The 22,203-nt window shown below is 39.9% G+C and overlaps 2 long non-coding RNA genes across 9 annotated transcripts in view; both read right to left on the bottom strand.

Moving 5' to 3' along the window:
- Positions 1-22,203, bottom strand: part of LOC113993367 — an 84,518-nt gene that overhangs the window by 43,377 nt on the left and 18,938 nt on the right. The gene's annotated exons all lie outside the window — the stretch shown is intronic.
- LOC120324457 lies at positions 2,501-6,244 on the bottom strand. The gene is made up of 3 exons (XR_005565792.1): positions 6,173-6,244; positions 2,886-2,984; positions 2,501-2,609 (listed from the first exon to the last, which is right to left on the bottom strand). It is a non-coding gene; the product is annotated as an uncharacterized LOC120324457 (long non-coding RNA).

Below are 22,203 nucleotides of genomic sequence, written 5' to 3'. Positions count from 1 at the left end.
AAACGAATATTAAAATATAGGTTTCTTTGCATAACATAATGAGTAAAACTGCTTTTAAGTTTTTCCCTATGCTTTGAGGTGTAGGTGGCATTTTCATTCCAAAACTTTGAAGTCAGAACAAAATGTACAGGTAGAGGGTACTAGATCAAATAATAATCAACTTCAAAAAGCATTTTGGCTGTTAGATGTCCCAAGGCTAATTTCCTCTAGACATTTTAAATGTAAATGTCTAAACTCATTTAAAAATTGTAAATTGGTCTAGGTTCAATCAAAAACCATCCTGACACAGAACAGGGAGACTGGGCTAATTGTCATTTGTTTGTCAAATGAATTCCATTTGGAAAGCAATGAAACCTCCAAGCTAATTCTTTTAAGGTGAGCTGGTAGTTGTATTATCAGTTAAATGCAGTAAAATGGATAATCACATGATGATAATGAAAACTGAACCTATGTTAGCACTCAGGCTTAGTCTGCCACAGGGCATATAGTGATGGAACTTAAGTACTGTAATGTTCCATTGGGCACAATGGCACCAAGTCTGCTCTTTAGCCTTACAGACACTTTCTTTGCATTTTAAAAAACTTTATCAAAGCACCGTGGCAATGTAGAAAATGTCAAAGTGAAATGCACTGTAGGCAAATTGAGATTTCATTAAGTTTAAATTTATTGCTTTTGACTGATGTATTACCATGCTTGTTAAGAACCAGTAATTTGGAATATCTGCCTGCCTGGTAAAATAGCTTTGTCTCCTTGCGTAATACTTTATATGGACTTTGAAAGACCACAGTAATTCAAAAAGAGAGTAAGTTATTTTATTTTTCTAAAGAACAATTTCAAATATTTTAAGGTTCCTGACCTAGTGGATCGATAGACTCATGTGTGTGTCCCAAGTGTGTTGTTGGTGCACATGGTAGAAAATTACAGCACTGTTATTTTTTTGCCTTGATATAGCATTGCATTCACTGACAACAGAACCTCGGGAAGCACTTAACAATTCTACTTGTTCTGTCACTTCCTGATATATTGGAATTAAAATGTTTTGAGAGATAAGGTATCCAACAAACTGGTGGGAGACTGTGTGCAGATGGGTAATTTTTTTACGTAAATATATATACAGAGACATAAACTGTGCACCTACATGAGATTGTGCACAGGTTTGTTAAGAGCCAAAGCAGAGATACAGATGTATCTGCACAGGTATTCTTTGCATTGCATGCTATAGGTGTTGTTTAGTTTGCCTCAGCTATGGAAAAAGCTACATTTGAGATGCTGACATAAAATCTCTTAGTGCACTCTGGTATGTTCTCAGGAAAGGATTGAATCAATAGTGTAGGACCAGCAGAATTCCTAACTGATGAGGACGGTTAGGCCTTTGGGAACAGCTTACTGCCCTTGGAGAGAGACCTGGATTGAATTTAGTATATTCCAGATATATTTATTTACACTATTTGCCAGGGTTTTATGGCAGAAGTGACAAAGTTTGTGAAACCCAGGAATGTGTTATCATGTTATCTGGTGTCTTAGATGGACAGTCAATATGAACAGACTGTAGACACACCTGTCCCAGTATCCAGTTCACCAAGTAATGAAATGGAAACAATAAAAGTCTTTGAACAAACAACAGACATTTGAGTCTTCAGGTTTAAACAAGAGGATTGTAGAACTCAAATGGGTTTCCTCCAGTGCTGCCAAGGCAGCCATATCTGTACTGGTGCCAGCTGAGGGTCACACAACAAAGCTTGACTTGTGTCTGCCCATGTGCTTTCATCCCACAGAGGGTGGGTATATGTACTTCTTGGGTAGGGGATGAGGGAAAGAAAAGAGTTTTAAATTATACTTATTTTATCTACACTTTCAATGAAACTTCCAGTTGAAACCTGAGGAGAGAGAGACGTGTAGATTTCTATGAATTGAAACTGCATTTTGGTTTTTTACCATTTAAAAATAACATTCTGAAGATTAGGGCAGGTCGTGTGAATTAATTGAATTAAGACACAATCATTTGTGTCTTCACTGGAAAAAAACTTATTTCTCTCCTCATGTGGAAACAACTTGCACCCCTTCCCCACAGGTTCTCCCAAACCTTCCCTGCCTGTGACTGCAGAGTTACCAAAGCAGGACTTGGCTGCACCTGCACACCCACAACCCAAATTCACCTCGGGGAGATTTTCAGCAGGGGCACTCACTCCTCTTTGCAGTGGAACCTCCAAAAGCTTCCCTTGAACTCCTCCAGGGGACAGTTTGACAAGGGGTCTTCTGTCCCAGAGGTGTCCAGGTTGACCAAGGAGCTTCCCAACCCAGAAGAGGCCCATGTTCACTACAAAGTCCTGAGAGAAAAGGAATCCCACCAAAGGTGGACACAAATCTCAAACCCCACTTAAAAATAAAGGCTTTCTAGTTTTGTTTTTGCACGTTGTACAAAGGTTACATCAACTCTCAGTAAGAAGGGTGCAAAGTAGGAGCTAAGGTAAAGCTTTTTATTTGATAAAACATCTGTATTTTTGCTTTAAGACACATATGTGCAGCTCTCTTTGAAGTCCAGAAGAGCTATGCAAGGATATACTTGAGGGCAGAATTTGGCCCAATGTGATAACACAGGAGCCTGCAATCTGAAAAAGGAGTGTATTTATTACATTTTAAACATTTTGTGGGTTAATTCACATTAGCCAGGAAGAACTAATGCCTCTGAATAATTCTCCTTCTCAACACACACTTCATAACACTGTAAGAATTACAACTAAACTCCACCTTCCTGCTTTCTTCTAAGGCATTGGACAAAATCTGCATTTTGGAGTAAGCCACTAGCTGGAGCTAAAGACCTGTAGAGCAAATTCAAAGGAAAAAAGAAAAAAAAAAAAAAGAAAAGAAGGAAGAAATCCACAAACCTGAAGAGAAATCCAAACTTTTTAAGGTAGGCCTCTAACAGGTTTCTGATTGAGTTGTGGATACTGTCTGTCATTTGTTAGAAAGATAGAATGACCAGCCTAAAAAAATGAAAACATCCATATGCTTGAGTTGATGTCTAGCTGAACTAAACTGGAGCAAAGTCTGGTATTTAACAGCAGAATGAATCAAAACAAGCATATTGAAAAGAGCTTTATAAAAGCACCCAAAGGAGCAGTAAAGCAATGAAAGAAACGAAAATCTGAGATACTAAAGAAGTAATCAAAGGTAGAAATTAATTGTTAGTTAGTGTTTGGAATTGAGAAGGAATCGCCTAGGAATACAGAAAGCAGCTAACAAACCCTGTGACCCATTTGCTTTCAATTATTGATATTGCAAAGGCTCTTCAATATGTAATTGTTTAAACATCACCCCGAAAGATGCTTTCATGAGAGCAGAAGAAAAGGTCTCCTTTTGTAGATAGAGATCAATTTATCTTTGGCAATCAGATACTATATATCAGGTGGGAACTGAGCACTCCCTGGATTTGAAGGGTCAAAGTGAAGCAGAGAAACACAAAGAATATTCTGCACATTCTGTTGGTTCAGTGACACACACGCAGGGTTTGATCTTCCCATGTAGTGTGTGGCACTGAGATGACTTCAGTGGACATGAGCATTGCTCTGAATCATACAGCTGCCAGCAAAATGTGTTTCAATCTCTCAAGACTTTTCAAAACATCACCAAATAAATGCCTAATATGCCAAATGGGATTAAAAGGGCCAGCTTTCCCTGCAGCTTTCCACAGAGGAAAACCAGCAGTAAAATGCCACTGGGGAGACAGTAAACATGTATTAAGTGTCTGTTTGTGCCTTCTGTACACTCAGCTGCAGCATCTGAGGCAGGCAGGGCCTCACACCTGGGGTGAGGATGTATATGGATAAGTTGAATGTTCCCACAAGGGTTACACATGTCACGCTCATCTCATGCTGCCCTTGCCATGATTCAACAAAACACTCAAATATGAATGCAGATTTAAACACTTGCTTAAGAGCTCTCCTGCAGCTGGCTGATAACCACTTGTTAGTCTCAAGCCAGGTATTGAATATATGGCTTAGTTAGTATATGGAGGCATTTGTTTCCACAGTAAATTTAGCTTTCAGAGGGTCACATATGTACCACAGAAATGGCTGTGTTCATTTTGGCATCATGATAATTTTCCTAATTGAAATAAGTCCTGTTCTTTGAGCAACTGGTAGTTACTGGATTCCTAGAGCCAGTTTGCACAGGCAGCACCCACAGCAGCAGCAAAGGCAGCTCCCAGCTCTCAGTGAGACCTCCTGCTCTCTGAGCAGTGCTGGCACCTTGCTCTGGAGCAGCCATGTCTGACTGGCTGTTGCCATCCCTCTGCTTTAGGGGATCGGTTTTGTTGCTGTCCCACTGTAGAACCAACTTCAATAGTCTTCTGTGTGCATGTTCCAGCTTTCCTGGGGGTATATTTTATATGACATGCTCTTAAGATTATGCTGTTCTGAAATTCTTAGAAGTAGATTTTTTCTTTCACCCTTTTCTCCAAGGATAAAAAAAAAATTCCCAAAGTTGTAAAAGCACACTTTAAAATTAATGGTGGGTTTTACACACACAAATATACCATATCTATTAATTTCATACACAACATACATGATACCTAATTATATTGAATGTGACATATTCTTTAATAATTTTATAATGCAAATTTTTTTAATCTACACTCTCTCTTGATTCATAGGACTACCTTCATTAAACACAGATAGGTACTATAACTTGAACTGGACTTTTCGTTTCACTCTTTAAACTTAAACAGAGCTGCTTTCACATGTGAACATGAGACTTTCTTTCCTGACTCAGGATAGGGGTTTTTTTTAAAAGCAATTTCCACTCAACTGCTTTCCCAAACCAACAACCTGCAGATGTAGTAAACAGTTGCATTTTCTCAACAATACCACAATTCTGACCATTTATGCTTTTCTTTGAATTGAAAAAAATAAACTTTGAATCAACACCACCTGCAGAACTCTTTCCAGCACTATGCTGAGTGTATTTATGTGCTGCTCCATAGGATTCAGAGAGAAATCACATTGTTTTAGTGCCCTCGGCACCACTGCAAATGAAACTTGTATATTGCTATACTTAATGATTCAGAAAAGTCTCATTCTGGGTCACTTTGTGGTATCTGTCATTAACTTCTGAAAATCGAGACAAAGAAATACATAAGAAACACAAAGAACTCCGTGTGTACTTATGTATGTTCTACTTGGATGAGTGTTTGAAAAATTCAGTCAGAAAAAGTGCAATATTCCTGAACTGGTGACTGCCTTTATTCTCTTGCACACACTAAAACAGTCCCACATGGGCTGAACACAGGAATACCTTTTTACCTGGGTAGATAGGGGTGGGACGAGGGGGAATGGTTTTAAACTAAAAGAGAGATTTAGATTAGATATTAGGAAGAAATTCTCTACTCAGAGGGTAGTGAGGCACTCAAATAGGTTGCCCAGAGATGTTGTGGATGCTCCTTCCCTAGAAGTGTTCAAGACCAGGTGGGATGGGGCTCTGAGCAACCTGGTCTAGTGAGTGGCATCCCAGCCCATGGCACAGGGCTTGGAACCAGATGTTCCTTAAGATTCCTTCCAACACAAACCATTCTGTGATTCTCTGAATTTAGAATGCAGCAGGGGCAGACTCAGCCTTACTTGAGGCCAAAAGCTTCTCCAGGTTTCAAAAGCTGAGGTGCAAGCTGGGAAATTTCCAGAGCAGGTAAACCAAGGGGAAGGAGCCTTGGCTGCAAGACCAAGGAACGAGCCCAGGGACTCCATTTCCCTGTGCCACCACGTGCACCCTTACGGGAATTCAGGGTCCATGGGCAGTTGTGGTGCACCTGACCCCAACTGTCTGGTACACTATCACATATCATTGCCTAGAAAGGAGGGGCACAATTCTTTTATGCCCTCCCCACGTGAATCTCATCAAACCAACACCACAGTCTTGTGACTTTTTGGAGCACGGGTAGGAGATGACCCAGGAAAAGAGAGTTGTGCTGCACAGAAAAAGGAAAAGCAGGTCAGGAGCAAAGCCGTGAGCCCGATGTTTGTTTTGGAGTGAAGCAGCAGAGGATTGAAAGGCAGCAGGCACAGGGTGTAAAGGAACACTGAGGGCTGGCTGGGCAGGGAGTGCCTCTCAGTAACTCGGTACCGCGTGTATCCCTAAGAAATCGCACCTCTCACACAAAGACACTGAGTCATTTACATACCCTCATCAGCAGTGCGAAATGGCTCCTTGTGGAGTCAGACATTTGGAAACAGATAAAGCCCTAAAGAATGCTTCTTTTCTCCCTAAGAGATTAATGGAGATGTGAACACATTAGCGCTGTTTAAGGGAGAGCATTCTCTTTGACAGATAACTGGGATTGGGAATATTAGATTACCAAATAATGGACCTTTTAAATTCTGTCATCATTACTTATCAGGTACATTAGTTTAAAACCTGCAATTTTGAACTTAGCATTATTGAGCTTTTGAAAGATTAAATTACTGCGCTTTTGTTTGTGAATGGCTCTGTGAAATTTCCTGAAAAGGATAGTCCTCGTCCTTCATTGTGTAAATGTGAATGCCAAATAACATACTTTATTGATATTTACAGACATACAAATGATAGGACTAATGCACCTTAATGTCTGTCTCCCCGAGTGAAAAGGCAGAGCACTGTTAGATAATATGGTTCACTGTTCTCTTTTGTAAACCCATTTGGAAGAGTTAGTTTTTATCCCTCCCTTCTCTTCCTGAAAACCTTATTCGCACAAGTAGCTTCTCAGAGGCAGGTTTGCAGTACAGGCCTCCTTCTAAGGGTCACTTTTTTTTACTCATTAGGTAGATCAAAAAATCTATAACTCAAGTTACAGAGGTAGCTTGCACATATCAGTTGGCAAGAGAGCCACGTCCAATACATTAAAAAAATAGATATTTATAAGCACATCCACAACTGCATTAGATAGGGAGGATAAAGTGCCACATTCATTGGGTGATCAGCCCCAGTCAAAGGTTTAGGAACAAAACACCTGCTTTGCTGTTAAATCCCTCTGCTGCCTGCTAAGCATTTTTCTCAATATGTTCAGGAGCAGGGTGATCCTGCAAGATCTGCTCCAACAGCCATCCCGAGGTACTTGACTGTGATGACACAGGTACCATCTGTGTCCTGGACTGTGATGACACAGGTACCATCTGTGTCCTGGACGTGGCAACCTGTGACCTTCCTCTTCCTCACACCGAACTGTGAGATTGAGTCTTCAAGGCAGGATTTTCAAAGCTGAATAAGGAAATTAATCTCACAAATCCCTTAGACATATAATGCAAATTGGGTGTTTTCCTTATACCAACACCTTTGAAAACTCCCACTGAGTTTCTCAAAGTTGTTTGGTGAGAGAAAGACTTTCTATTTTTCAAACTTTTCCAACTTTTTAAGAAGTCAATAGAGGAGTGAGCCAACAAATATGAAGAGTGATAAGAGTGACAGCCATGAAATGCAAAAGGAATGTTTGTGAGAATATATGTTTCTTTAATGAGGTAGGAGGTAGGTTCAAATTATGCTCATAAAACAAAATCAGAGAAAAAGAAAAGATGTACTGTAAATATCCCTGACTCTGCATTAGACCCGAAATGTAGGTACTGCCTGTGCCTAAACAACTCAAAACACTTGGAAACAGTTTAAAATATATTTTGTTTTGCTTGTTCAGCTTTTATGGGGTTTTTCTGTGGTTTTTTTTTTTTTAAGTTACCATGTTTTTTCATGCCTCTGAGATAAAACCTGTTATATTTGCGAGCCAGACTTCAAATAGATGAGTGTTCTGTATATGTTAAAAGAAAGAAAATTATTTCAAAACCAAAGTCTCTTCTTCTGAATGATGCTTTCTTCCTTTTTTCCCCCACAAATGAAATATACTTTCAATTCAGATGCAAAGAGCTGGACATCTATTCAACACATCAATTCAGTTAACAGTGAGAAGCATGATCTAGCTACAATATTCATGAATTGCTTATCAGGTCAAGTTTAAAAGCCTCCAAACTCTTGTATGTTCTTAGCTGTCTTTGTTATACTTGGATACTTGTAAGACTTGCAAAATATCACACAATCATCAAAAAAAGCAACGGAGCTACTCACCAAAAATGAGTTTCATTCTCTCCTCAAAATGGTATTACTCTTGTTAGCACTCATTGAGAGGGGAAAAGATCAAGATAATATACTTGTACTTATTTTTAATTTAGAGCAATTGTGTTGAATAACACCTAAATTGCTCAAGGTACAATTTGTGTCACATAACAAAGACGGTATTTTCTATAGATTTAAACTGCTTTAGCTGTTTCTTTGACTCCTAAACCACTGACTGTACATCACTCTGTACCGGTGAATTTTAAAATGTACCATCCACCTTCTAGTGGAAGATGTCCCTGCCTATGACAGGGGGTTGGAACTAGATGCTCTTTAAAATCTCCTCCAACCAAAACCATTCTATGGAAAGATAGTAAGCATGTGCAAACAAAGGAAAAAATAATCAAGCCAAAATGAGTATACTGATTCATCAGCCCAAAATGAACAAAGCTGTGGATAAGAAGAACACTTCAATATGAGGTTGGAGACGTGAGAGCATCATCTTTCTGTGTGACATGAGGGTTATGGGTGCTTTACCATTTTTGTACAACATGAAACAAGTCAATATGGCTCATTCCAGCCAAGGCTAATATCTGCTTTTGTATTTGGGGAGTAATGTGACTTGGAGACCCACAAATACTTTTTCTTGCCTGCACAAGCTCTTTTTATCACGCTAAAAGCTCATTACCATTTCAGTTTTTAAATCATGATTCTCATTAATTGCTACTGAAAAAAAGGCTCCAGGTTTGAGCTGTGTGTGGTGCCAGAGAGCTCACATGAGCATCCAAACTTTTTCCCAAAGTGTATGGGAAAGTACTCAATGGCTCACCAGATGAATACACTGGACTATCCAGAACCCCAAGGCAAGGGTGGTAAAACTGCTTCCTCCCTGAGGATCTTTTCACCTTCCTTTAAAGACATAGAAATGGATCCTAAGACCCATGGCAAGATTGTAAGATTTTGAGGGATATGGTTCAGGGGTGATTATGATGGTGGTACATACAGTTGGACTACATGATCTTGAAAGTCTCCTTCACCTTGGATGATTCTGTGATCAATTAGTTGAAACCAGTTTTCTCTGGTGTTCTCCTAAGAGGGGTAAGGTCTTGGTCCCACTGGTGGCAAATGTCTTCAGCTCACGAGCAGTAAACTGTTGAAAATGAAACCTTTTCTCTTGAAGATGAACATGAAAATATACAAACTCCTTGACACAATCTCATCTGAATGCACAGAAACCTGTTTAAAGAGCATGTGCTGCTTCTTCCATCCCAAACAGTTTTCAGGCATTTCAAGCCGTACCCTGTGGACATGTACCATGCCACAAACACCCACTGCCCTTCAGACAGGGTAAAAGGCAAGAGCATCTCCTACCCACTGGAATTTCACAATTCTCCAGTGAAAACAATGGGAAAGTAAGGAAAGCCAGCTTTTCCCTGCTGCCCCTCCTTCCACATCCTCCCTTCTGCTCCTCTAAACTTTAAATACAGAACCAATGCAATGAAGTTTTTAAGCCGAGCTCAGCTGCACACTGGCCTTGCTATGCCCAGCAGCAAAAGCCTTTGGCTGCAGGCAGAACGTGTTCTGTGGCATGCTGGGCACCTCACATGAACAACACTGCTGCTGGAGTGATGTGTGAGGCACTAGCAATGTTATTTATGCCTATTAACAGAGAGTCTTTCAGATAATGACTGACAAATGTGCTTTAGTTTAGGACACAGAACAGAAAGATTACATACTAATAGCAACAGCCAGGAAAGAAACATGATAGGCAGGGACAAAGAAGAGCAAACAAGGGAGACAGAATCTGAAAATGGCAAAGATGCAAGCAAATATTTGTGCAGGCTAGCTAATGTCAACCTACCCTGCAGTGCCTGGGCCGTGTGGCCCTTAAGAAGGACCCTGAGCTCCATCCTGTCTGTCTCTCAAGGGGAGAAGGCTTATCCAGCTAGAAAATACCCCAGCACTTTGGGGAAGAGGAGATATTTCTCAGACGTGGTTTAGAGTGGAGTTCTCAAAGAGATACTTGAGACACTTGAGATTGTTAAGCACAAAAAGTTAAAAAAAGCTGGTAGAGTGCTGGGCCTGACAGAAGACTTTGTGGTGAATTTTGAGGGACCAGCAATGCTGATACACATTCTCTGAGGTGTTTGTATTTTGTTAGGTGTAGAACTAAAGTCCAGAACTAAACAGAAATAATCCACTTGGAAAAATAAAGTTTAAGTAAGTTCAGGCCTCAAATGCATGTATTTAAAGCTCAGGTAAATGTGGAGGCAAAATAGAGCAAACGTTATTGGAAGACAAGATGCAAATTAGAGAGTCTAATCTCTCTGCAGTGATCAGCACACTCACTTTATCTGGTTTCCATCTGTCATCTGAGCTGCAAGTTTACAGGCAATGTACTGTCTGTCCTAAAATCTACATCTCCGATAAGGCATTGGGTTTTCTGTCTGGAGAGTCTCCTCCATGGAGATAACCAGTCTTTTTATTTGGGGAAAAAGGTAAGGGAAGTCACAAACATGCTGGAAAACAGAAAGCTTTTCCGTCTATTTTCACTTTCAAAAAACCATCACATTTGCAAAGTTTTCTCCTGGAATGGGAATAAAATTTCCAAGTTCAGAAAATCTGTTTAGACTAAACAGAAAGTTTTTTTTCAGGTGATGGTGAAGGGTACTATGAATGGAGCTAAACGGAACTAAAAAGATCGTTAGATCAACAGGCTTTTCCAAATAGTTTTCCTCTGAGTAATTTTCCTAATAGCTCACAAAACTCACTGTTAAAGAGTTGACTGTATTATTAAATAAAAATCTTAAGAGCATAGATGAGGGTGCTGTGCTGGACAGAAGTCTCTGGGGTGAGTGTTGAGGAAGCAGAAATGTTGACATTTCTCAGTACTGTTCTAGAGTGAATTTAAAAGGCTTTTTCTCCTTTTACACCAGGTCTAATTTCAACACAAAAATTGTTCTATGCTTGCAAGAGAGCACCAGGAGTAGCAAATCTGAAACCAGTCTGTAAATGACATGAGACACCAAGACATGAATTCCTGCTGCCTACACTCTGGATAACAGGGTTTCTACCCAGCTGCACCTGCTGGGTCACCCCACAGGCTGGGGAAAGGCAGAAGTGTTTTGAATCAAACCTATATCACCCCTAAACTGTGCATGGAATCCATGTGGCTTTCTGACTGCCAGCTAAGACTGGCTATAGCCAACTTGGGTATTAGCTTATTAAAAAAGCTGAATTTATACATCTCTAAAATTTACAAATATTTTTATTTATGTATATAGAATTCTGTAAAAAGAAATAAACACTTCTGAAACACAGACCCTTTGTGAACAGGCCCCTGAAGACAAATTCGAACCCCCTCTAAGTAAATCTGCTGCTGCTTTTTGCCCACTTATTAAACTGGTTAAAAAAAAATAAATAGAAAACCAGAGTGCCAAAAACTTGCATAAAACTGATTAAAACTTGTAAGCCCTATGTGCACCAGGTGTCAAATCTAGATGCAATGTGCCTTATGTTACCACCTGTGTTCATCTTATTCTGGCCAAAAAAATATCCTGTGCAGATGTGCAGGAGGAGGAGGAGGAGAAGGAAGGTAATGGTGCTTCAGAGCAAGGGGAGAAAGGGGCAGCTTTGGCTGAGGCTTTCACAGCAAGGCTGCAGTGAAGGAGCATTCAGCTGCACAGCAGAGGGTGGCCAGGTCTGTGTGCACAGATCTCTGCAGATGTGGACACCAAGGAAATGCTTTTTGCCAGCTCTGTGTGCTGCTGCTGATCCATCTGCACATGGTGGCAGTGCCAGCTGCAGTATTTCCTGTGATTGATAAAAGGATCAGTTAGACAGAGTCTTTCATAGTTATCATAATCACCACATTTATGAGCCGATCCTGACATTTCTTTTTCTTTCCACTTTTCTCCTGTCTGCTGCAGAAGTAGCTGAAGAATTCTGATGAGATGGGAATGACAGTAATTAAACCCTTACCTGCACCCAGTGGGTAAAGTTCAAACCCAAATGAGAGGACTTTGGATAGAGAAGGAATAAATTTCATTGGTGATCCTGGTTTCTCAGTTTCTACGGAGCACCAGGTCCACCAGGGAAGTGCTGCTTGCTCCACGAATACGTCGTGTTTCTTCTGCATCATCCCAAAATTCATTAAAACTATGGACGAGACCCTGGAAGACTTTTCTTAGACCTGCTGCATTATTTCCTGTATAGGAAACATGCCATTTACATCCCTCTCACTCAGCTGAGAGAGGTTCTCAGCAACACTTCCCCACAGTGACCTGCATCAGTCCTCTACAGCTCTTTGGAAGGTAGGGCATCCAAGCCAGGGGGAGAGAGACACTTTGAGCATTTGCAAGATTTTGTTATTCAAAACACAGTTAGAAAATGGTTCTAGGAATTTAATTAGAAACTTCCATTAGGAGATTAGATGACTAGAACAAAGAAAACCAGTGAAAAGGCTTCTTATTAAAACCAGTAGCACTGCAGAATATTGATAATATAACAAAGGAATGAGTGGATATGCATAGCAAATTATTAAAGGTTACAGATAAATGTCCAAAAGTTGCTTAGTTTCTGGTTATCCCAGTACATACAGAAGCCACTGAGACAAGATGACATACGGTCCCTGTCCCTGCAGAACTCAGGGGCTGAGGAAAGCCAGAGGTATTTGAGCACAAAGCAGTGCTGGGTGTTACTTGTTTGAATCTTTCCAGCTCTAGTGTGTAAATGAAGCATGAACAAACACACACAAGTCCACAGGTTGCAGCAAGGATTTTAGCTCCAGAGATCAGTGAATGTAAACTCCTCTGATAAAGAATCATGCCTGGAAAAAGGTGAGTTTATGCCTGGAAAAGGACTGGAGCAAGAAGAGTCTCACAGTGCTGTGACGCTGCAGAATCCCTAAATACAATTACTGGGCAATGTCAGCTCAGATGAGTCTAAGTCCTAGAAATTTCAGCCAAGAAAACTATCTGGGAAGAATCCTTGGGCTGGGAATAAAAAAAAAAAATCAGTAAAATACTTAAGGTCAAACTTGGACATAATTTGAATAAGGTCACCTTTTGAGGACTCGGATGAGTTGCTGCCATTTGTGGTAAATACTTAGAATTTACTCACAACAGTTCTACTGTTTCCATCCAAGACTGGTTCATGTTCACAGTAACCATTCAACCACAACTTCCTGTGGTTCTTCCCTCTACAACCATCTGATCTGTGCCCAGTTTTATAGTTTATACAGCTCAGAGTCCAGTCTTATTTAAATCATTCTTTATGATACAGTCTGGTCCACCTTTGAATCCACACTTCAGATTTTCAAGACTCAGCCAAGAGCAGTCAATGGGTTTGTAGCATGTATGGAACAAATGTCTGGGCTGCAAAGCATCTTCCTTTTCAAATCCTCAGTGCCAGATTTTCCCAGCCATCAAGTGTGAGACTGTTGGTGATGTTGCTCAACAGTGCAATCCTGAGCTTGCCCAGGGCCACTCACCATGCTGATGTAGGTGTGTTGCTGTCAGTGTCCCAGTTAGGTCATGCAGAGTTTGATCAGATATCTTTGAGTGATACTTCAGAAAATATAGAGTGATGAACTGCAATTTTCAAAAATGTCTTGCTTACCAACCATATCCAGAGTCCATTTCTATAAAGAGTGATAAATGTGCACTCTATTACTCCTTGAGAAAAAACTCTCTAAGTAATCAAGACAAAACCAGTACATGATTAGCCACACACTGCCTATCTCAGCCCTTAGCCTTCCCAGAACCAAAGATCCTCCCATCTTTCCCACATTCCAGTAGACTCCAGTGATCCAGCACCGACTGCCCTGTGCCTCATTGCACTGCTGTAAGAGACCCTCCTTAAGGGTCTTCAGAGAGCCAGCTGTGCTGGAGACCAACAGCTCTGCAGTGCCCTCAGGATTAGCTGCCAACCAGGTGACACTGCCAGCCTGCCAAGGGGGATGGCAAAGCAGCACAGGCAGGAGCTGCCCACGGCAGCAAGTGGCCAACTTTCATCTGAGGAAAAGGGAGTAAACCTATAAATTGGCACACGAAGATTTACAGGGACAAGTTCCCTCTTTGTTAATACAAGACAGAATTTTAATGGTTACCAGTTACTAAAAGGTTAATAAATTTGAATATTTCCAAGAAAAAGTAAGGGTATTAGAAGATGAACAGATAGCTAGATGGATGACTGTAAAATACTAGAAAATTGCTGATTGCTTTGCTAAAGGGCAGAGGCAAATTACAATCATTGTCTTTTGTTCTTGTGAACCCAAGGCTTTTTTTTTTTTTTTTTTTTGTAGTCAAGTTATTTTAAAATGAACCATACAAGAAACTGTGGTGTCCTAGGAAAAAGGGAATATTACCCAGGACATTTAAATGGGTCACGAAACCAAGCTGAAGCAATGCTGAAACACCCCAATATGTCTGGGCATTGCACGGGCTTCCCAGAGTCCGGAAAAAGCTGGAAGACGTCTTTTTAGCAGTATTACAGTATCTTAAGGTCAATGATATGGTGAACACAAGCTTCCTCCCTTTGAATACAGAAAGGAAATTGTACAGTTACTGCAAGACAAAACCTCGCCTAGTTCAGTAATACAAAGATTAAAAAATAACTCTGGTACAGCACTTCTGGTAAAACTAGAAGGGATTACCTGCTTAGAAAAGCAAAGAATAAGGAGGAGAAGTATGTAATGGTGGCAGAACAGCTCGAAAACAGATCTTGTTTGGTACTTATAATGTTTCCATAATAATTATTACTATCCTGCTGAAGCAAACCAGCCCCTCAAATCCAAACACCACAAGCCCTTCACCTTTTCCAAAGCCTGTGATTGTTCCCTAAAAAAATCTTTTGGTTGTACTGTGACTATTCCTTTCAGAAACTTGGAAGGAGAAAATGTCTGAAGAAAATTTCAGCCCCCTCCAGGCTATGAGGTTGTTACACAGGAAGAGGACAGTTGCCTCAGCTGGATGCCCACAGCAGTTGTTGTGTTTCATCCTACCAGCAATCTGGACTAGAACACCTTTTTATTTCATCACATCCTCGTTTTGTCAAGAGGAATGACTGAATCATTGATGACAATGATCTCATGAAAGAGTACAATAATTCATGGGACCACCAGCCCGTTCTGGCCGGGGCTGAGAGCTCCCCTCGTTTGTGAAGCTCAGCAAAGGAAGGCTGACTTTGCCAGGGGGCCTTCCCAAACTCCTGCTCCAGCAGCAGCCTGGCAGCAGCAGTGGGGAGAGCCGGGGCAGCAGCCCAGGAAGGCTCTCCTGGCACCATTCCCAGGGATGACAGTCACTGGCAGCCTGCTCCAGAATCCAGGGGTCACCCTGGACACAGCTGGAAGTCAGCAGCTTTGGGGATCTCTCGGGCCCCTTTCTCCTTTAGGCAAGAGTTCCTTGGAACTTCATTCAAAATAACTCTAGTATTCCCCCTACCACACAATATCTGCTTTAAACTTATGTTTATATGGTAATATTTAAATTATAAAGCACTAGCCTTTCACCTTTAGGTTCCTGACTGGATTCAAACCCTCCTCCTGTGGGAAATGAGTTTGGTGGCCTAAGCTGAGTCTCGAGTAGACAAAAGTCCTTATCTCTAAACTCCAAACATAATTCAGTACAACATGGCATGATTGGAAGTCCCTGCTCAGGAAAAGACAAGGAATGAGCTTGTGTTAAAAGTAAATTACCTAAGTAATCAAATCAATACTGAATTCAAAGTGAAAATATCAAAATTATCAGGTGGTGCTGCAGAGGCTACAAAATTGCTGTTTAGCACAATGTTTTCCAGCTATATTCGAAATGAGAAATGTCATTTAGAGCAGATAAACTACAAAAAATGAGGTCAAAGCTGCAAAGAAGCATAAGCTGAGAACCTTAATAAATTAAAAAATTTCCTTGAATAGCACCTTATCTCCCTAGGAAGAACACAGACAGTCTGGAACTGTGCACCTTCCCTACTCCCAAGTATGACAACCATGATCCTCATCTCAGATACTTTCGAAGATGGCTGAGCATGGGGTAGAAATGTCATCTAGAGCTGAGTCCTTAGCAAATTTGATGAGTTTAAAATTGGACATTGCATGTCCAAAATACCTGCAGATGAACCACCATATCTTTATGTTAAAAGAAATTCAAGAAAACACAGACAGGTACAGTTCTGCTCTCGGGTTGGAGGGGATAAAAAGGTGTAACAGGCTATGAACCTCCTCAGCTGATGATGTAAAAAAGCAAAATAAAGTATATCTTAGCCATGTGGTGACACTTAAACCACCTCCTGGTCAAGTTAACAAGTTAATATTCCCTCCATCTCTGGGTGCTTGCTTTCTAGTCTCTACCCTTTACTCCCCACAAAATGGATGACATTTATGTTTCAGAATGGCATCACTTGTCCAACTTGGAATTACTGATCATAAAAATATCAGTTATTCTTTGAAGGATTGTTTGAGCACTCTTTTTTTTTTTTAATCAGCATTACTGTTTAGTGCAACGTACACAAGGGGTTGAGTGGGGGAGCGATGGTGGCAAGAAATCAAACCTGGCTGAAGAGCTGAGAGTTTGCAATGCCCTACCCATACAAACAAGCTTCTATCGCAGTTATAGACAGCAGAAATAAAAGGGAGCTTTTTGGCTCACAGCTATAAAAAAAAAATTATCATAGTGATGAAGTTCCTCAGCCATCAACAGAGCTGTGATAACGCTGTTTGATGATGATTTTCCCATGAATGTTAAACAGCCGCCACTGCGGAGGAAAAGGAGCTTATCTGCACCTAATACTGATCTCTAATTCCTGCCCTTCTTGAACCATCCATTTTCTAACAGCATTAACTGGCAAATTTACATCCCATCTTAATGCTGCTAAAGAGGACAGGAGATGAAGAGTAAATGACAGCAGTGTAATGAGGATGGCTTTTTTCTCCTTTCTCTTTAATGGCTGAAGATTTACACAATTGTCTGTAAGCTTATATAGAGAGCTTACCTGAACCTTTTGCCAGCATGGATTCAACTTACAGGAGCTTTTGTTAACTAAATACACATAAATATTTTTAAGGAGGTTTAATATTGTGACTTCAAAGAAAGCTAAAAGACAAGATGAGAAAAAATATTTTTTAGCATTTTGATTATGGATAAAAATTGCTAATATTTCTTTCTTAAGCAGATGCAGTTGTATTTCCAAAATACAAAAATCAGATTTTAATAAAAATTTTTTTTCCACTAAAAATCACTCGTCTTTTTTCTATCACGCGGAAAAAAAAGAATTTTTTTTCCAGTTACAGAATTTTAGCGAAGAATTATCTCCAAAACTCAGAAATCAATGGTTATCCAAATCCATTATGTAGAGCTGTGTTTCATATGTCACCCACAATATGGATTGCTTTCTGATCATGTCGCTTCCATTGGAATAGAAGGCACTACCCTGCATGGCAGAAAGGAGGGTGAGAAGGGAATGTTCTAATGTAGGGAACCACAGCAGCAATACTAGGCCACATTCAGTCAAAGTATTTTTACAGATCCAAATGATAATTTCAGTGGAAATGAGAACCAGTTCAAGATGTGTTGTTGATATTCAAAAGGCTCTTGGTCTGACTCAGGCTTTTGCTCAGATACAAAAGACTAAATTTAATTAGCAAGAAATTGTTTTAAGATAGCCTTTTTTTTTTCCTATTCTTAATTTACTCCATATATATTACTTCTCCAGGGTGTGTAAGAAAGACTGGGGTTAAAAGGGGAAACACAAAATATTGTTTAGAAATACAAGGGTGGAGGCTTCAGATGCCATTCCATGAGTGTAACCCAGGGCAGCAAAGGTGTCTGAAAGCAGTGCAAGACAGGGGCACTGCTGCTTCCCAAAGGCTTTTGTTATAATCTGTTAATTCTAATCTTCAGAATTTTCGGGGTTTGTTTAATACACACTGTCCCTATTTCCATGTCAGGCATGCCTCAAGTATTTAATACATACAAGATAAATAAGTATCTGTGCATGCATGCAGATCTACACACACATACACATACCTAAGTTTAATATTGCATCAAATGTACATGACAAACATGTACATCCAGCATAATAAAACACAAAAATAAGTTTTTATTCTTTCAGAACCATTGGCATACACTTACTCTCCCTTTCTCAGTGTGAGGCTGTAATTGCACCTTGAGAAGAGCTTGTCAGCAGTGCCATTGCTCAGCTCAGGGAGGCTCAGGAACTCTGACCCATTGCTGTGCCAGCAATGAGGGCAGGCAGCAGTCCCAGCCCAGGCACTGCTGCTGTGCTCACTGTGGGGACAAATATTGCTGGGAGCATGTGCATCTCAGAATACAAACTTTCTTTACGCTGAGGATAATATTTGGCAGCCACATTTATAAAACATGCTTGTCTAAGAGTCCTACATTTTCAAAGGTGTGAAGGTTTCTAAACTGCTTTACTACCTCTGATTACTTTGGCATTTATTTTGAGGACTTTAGAACCTGATGTAGGTAGAACCCAAGACATCCAACACAAAATACACAGGATTGATTACTGAATGATATATTTTGTCATTAGCCATAAATGAAAATTTGGGTATCTGTCTTCTGTTCCTCTACATTAATATCATGGTACTAAGAAGGTGATAAAATAACCTAGTTTCTAATCTGTCACTACTGTCCAAAAAATGTAAAGAGTTTGAGCTCCAAGTCAATCTAGGCAGCCCTCAACTCCAGCCAATTGACCATAACTTTCTTCTAACCTTTTAAAGACATAACCTGCTATAAGCAGATCTCAGTGAGTGAAATAAAAGCAACACATACACAGAATAAGTAAGAGGTTCATCTGAGTGCTTCTGTTTATTGACCAATTCTGATAATAAACCAGACTTTTTTTCAAATAATTAAGTTTTAAGTAGTAGTTTGCTATGGCCCAACACTACTTAAATTCCAGAGTCACTAAGGGAGTTGTCACATAGAATTCTCCACAGAAGAAGCAGAGAAGTCTGCATTTTGTGATGTACAGATCAAACCAATTTCAGAGGTTGGGAAGGTCTGTATAATCCTGTTTTGATATTCCTTTGAGCATCATCCAAGCCTTCTCTACAGTTGGCTTTTTGACAGATAGAAGTGTCCTGTCACAGACTTGTTTGCCTCTTCCAAATAGGTCCCAAATGGAACCACTTTTCCCACCTTTCAAATATGAAATCACCACATGCCTATTAATCCAGCTATCTCCATGACATATTAGTACTCTCCAATCTAACTTTCCTGGCAGCTCATCCTTCTACATGGCATAAAACTTCCTGAAATAACAAGGGCACAAAGGAAGAGGCCTAAGCTCAGAAGAAAATGAGAATCTTGATAGACAGCAGGATATAGATGTAGAAGGCACTGGAAAAGAATCCAGGAAAACCAACTGCCATTCATGTCTCACTATCTCTTCAAGGCTGGAATCACAAAAGTATCTCACTAGAGCTAGGTAAGAATTTTTTACAAAATGCTATTTCCAGGAAAAATAGCTTTTCTCATAAGAATCAAAACGTTATGACTTTCTTATAAAAACAGAATATATCCATCAGGCAGAAACTCCCTTTGAATAATTGGAGGAGGTTTGGGGTTCATTTTGTTTTTAAATAAACTGATTCATTTAAAACATCTGAATTACACTTCCCATAAATCACTGCAGTATATTATGCTAAAAACCTCAGTTCAGTGTTAAACTGCATCATAGGAAACATTTGTTTGGTCTAGTAAACTAAAATGGAACATTTTAACATTTTTAAATTGTTTATATAATTTATATTACACCGAAATATCAGTGTGACATAATGAACCTAGAAGCATCAAAACTTCAGCATGGCACATATTTCTGTTTTGAGGCAATTCCTTCACCCATGCACACAAACTGAGATCCAAAATAAAATTGGTTTAAAGTTGGGTGAATGGCAAGAAGGCCAAAACAGAGGTCAGCATGGCAGTGTTTCCAGTGACCAATTTTCAGTTTGCTTCCCACCATAAATAAATTATATGAAAGAAAGAAAACTAGTGAAGCAACTGTACATGTCCACCTACAGTGCACATTTGAAATGAGATTAAAAGATGAAATACAATCAAAATATCACAAAATTTCACTGTCTCCTCATGTTGCAGCATGTACCATCAGAATGGCTGCTGGAAATGCAGAATGCCAAGGGGAGCAAAACTCTGCCTTGCTATAAACTGCAGATGTTTGTGTGTGCATATAACAAACATTTTAGCATAACAGGACATGGTAAAGATGGACCTTGAACTGTACTTCAAAATATTCTCTCCCAGGCTGCATATTTGGGAAGAGTGAGGACAAGTTAAAAATGGAGGGAAAAAACAGAGTCAGAAATTAGGGGTTCATAGAGAAAAAGTAGACAAACCCTTACAAAAACTAAAAAAAACCCAAAAAAACCCTTAAATGCCATCCAAATTGCTTGAATACATCATTAAGCTCCGTATCCTGTTAACACTAAGCCTCACAGGGAGATATGGGCAATGTGATGTAGCATAACTCTGCATTTAATCAAGGTGAATCCCTCTCTGATGATTATCAAGTGAGGATGGATTTCTTGCTCCACTCTCTATCTTTATACGTGGAGAAACATACTGTGACAGGTAACATCTAAAGCCATAATATGAAAAAGAGATTATGTTAACTCTTGCTTAAGAAATTTCTTTGTACTAGAAAAACAAACAAATTGAAGGCTTTAAAAATCAAAAGGCAATTTAATGTTGCGGTTCTGTACAAAAACAAAAGGGCTAGTAAAGAACTGCCTCCCCTTGTTGCAGGTGGATCACAGAACTCTCACTGCTTCCAACATGTCAGCACTGGCTTCCTACTACCACCACCTTATACCAGCCCTGGGAATACATGACTGACCAGCTTTATCTTCAGAACTGGGTTATACACTGTCTATATTTATTATAGTACCTGATAGAAGAAACATGTAATGTGGCTATTATTGCTAGAAGAAAACATTCAACATATCTGCTTAAGCAAGGTCTGTTATTTATTTGTGATGTTTGTGCCCTACCACCTATCTGGAACACCAAGCCAGAGATCCCTCCCAGACTGCAATGGTACTAGATTGTGTAACAGAAATGGATTTTATTTGGCAGAAAAAAATAAGCTAAATATAGAATGAACAGTCTGCATAAAAAAGAGCCCTAAATCAGGAATCAGAATCATAAAAATGCCAATATGCTTGACTGAACTGAAAATTGCTTCTCACATAAAGGCTGTTCTGGGGAATGTCTGAAGCTATAATATTGAGAAAGCCATGAACAACTGGATTCTGCTGTAGTAAGAAACGTTTCTGACTACAATGCAGCCAGGAAGGGATTTGCAGGTGAGAGATAACAGTGACTGTCCCGTAGTCCACAAAACTCTGCAAGGACATTGCAAGATTACCCTGCACAAAGTGTGCAGTTCATCTCAGGTATCACCCTGACCTTTGTCTCTCTTTCCTTCCCACACCCTGGCTCAGACAGGAGGATGTGGACGTCCAGGAAGTTCAGTACCATCAGCTTCACTGTTTGTCATTTGATACAGCCTTAGTATGCCCTAGAAATCTTCATGATCCTCATGTGGCCACCCTTCTACAGTGTGTTTAGATATCTGCTCTGCCTGATTTTGCAAACTGAGGTGTTAATTTCAGTCCATGTGACTTGGAAATAGAAGAAAAAGAAGACAGAGGGAGTCGTGCTAAAGAGTGACTTTCTACCTAACCACTCAATCCTGGGCATCCAGACATGGTCAAATGGATGGAAGCTGTGAGCAGGGAGCACAACAAAAGATTGGAGCAAATATTAACCACTCTCAGTTAATTTTTTAAGCACAAAACCCACGGTGTTTTGCTTGTAGCTGCAAACCTACATTCATTTTTGTGAATGTGTCAAATTGTGATGCTTATAATGGAGTATTGTGAATTCAGCCTCTGCAAAATATCACCAATGGCATTTTCAGTGGTCCAGTTTGAAAATGTGACCCTTAGAGACTTGATGAATAAAATTAGTCAACTCTGTAACTTTAAAATAGCTCTTTTCTAATTAAAGTGTGATGAAGCTTTCAGCCTATCTAGCTAGGGATGCAGAGTGCACGAGCAAACCAATTAGAGATAGTGGCAAAAACAAAATGGTG

This window comes from Pipra filicauda, unplaced genomic scaffold (assembly GCF_003945595.2).
Source record: "Pipra filicauda isolate LSUMZ 115617 unplaced genomic scaffold, ASM394559v2 scaffold53_size3534045_pilon, whole genome shotgun sequence".
Lineage (NCBI taxonomy): Eukaryota > Metazoa > Chordata > Aves > Passeriformes > Pipridae > Pipra > Pipra filicauda.
This window is presented reverse-complemented; position numbering and strand designations above follow the sequence as displayed.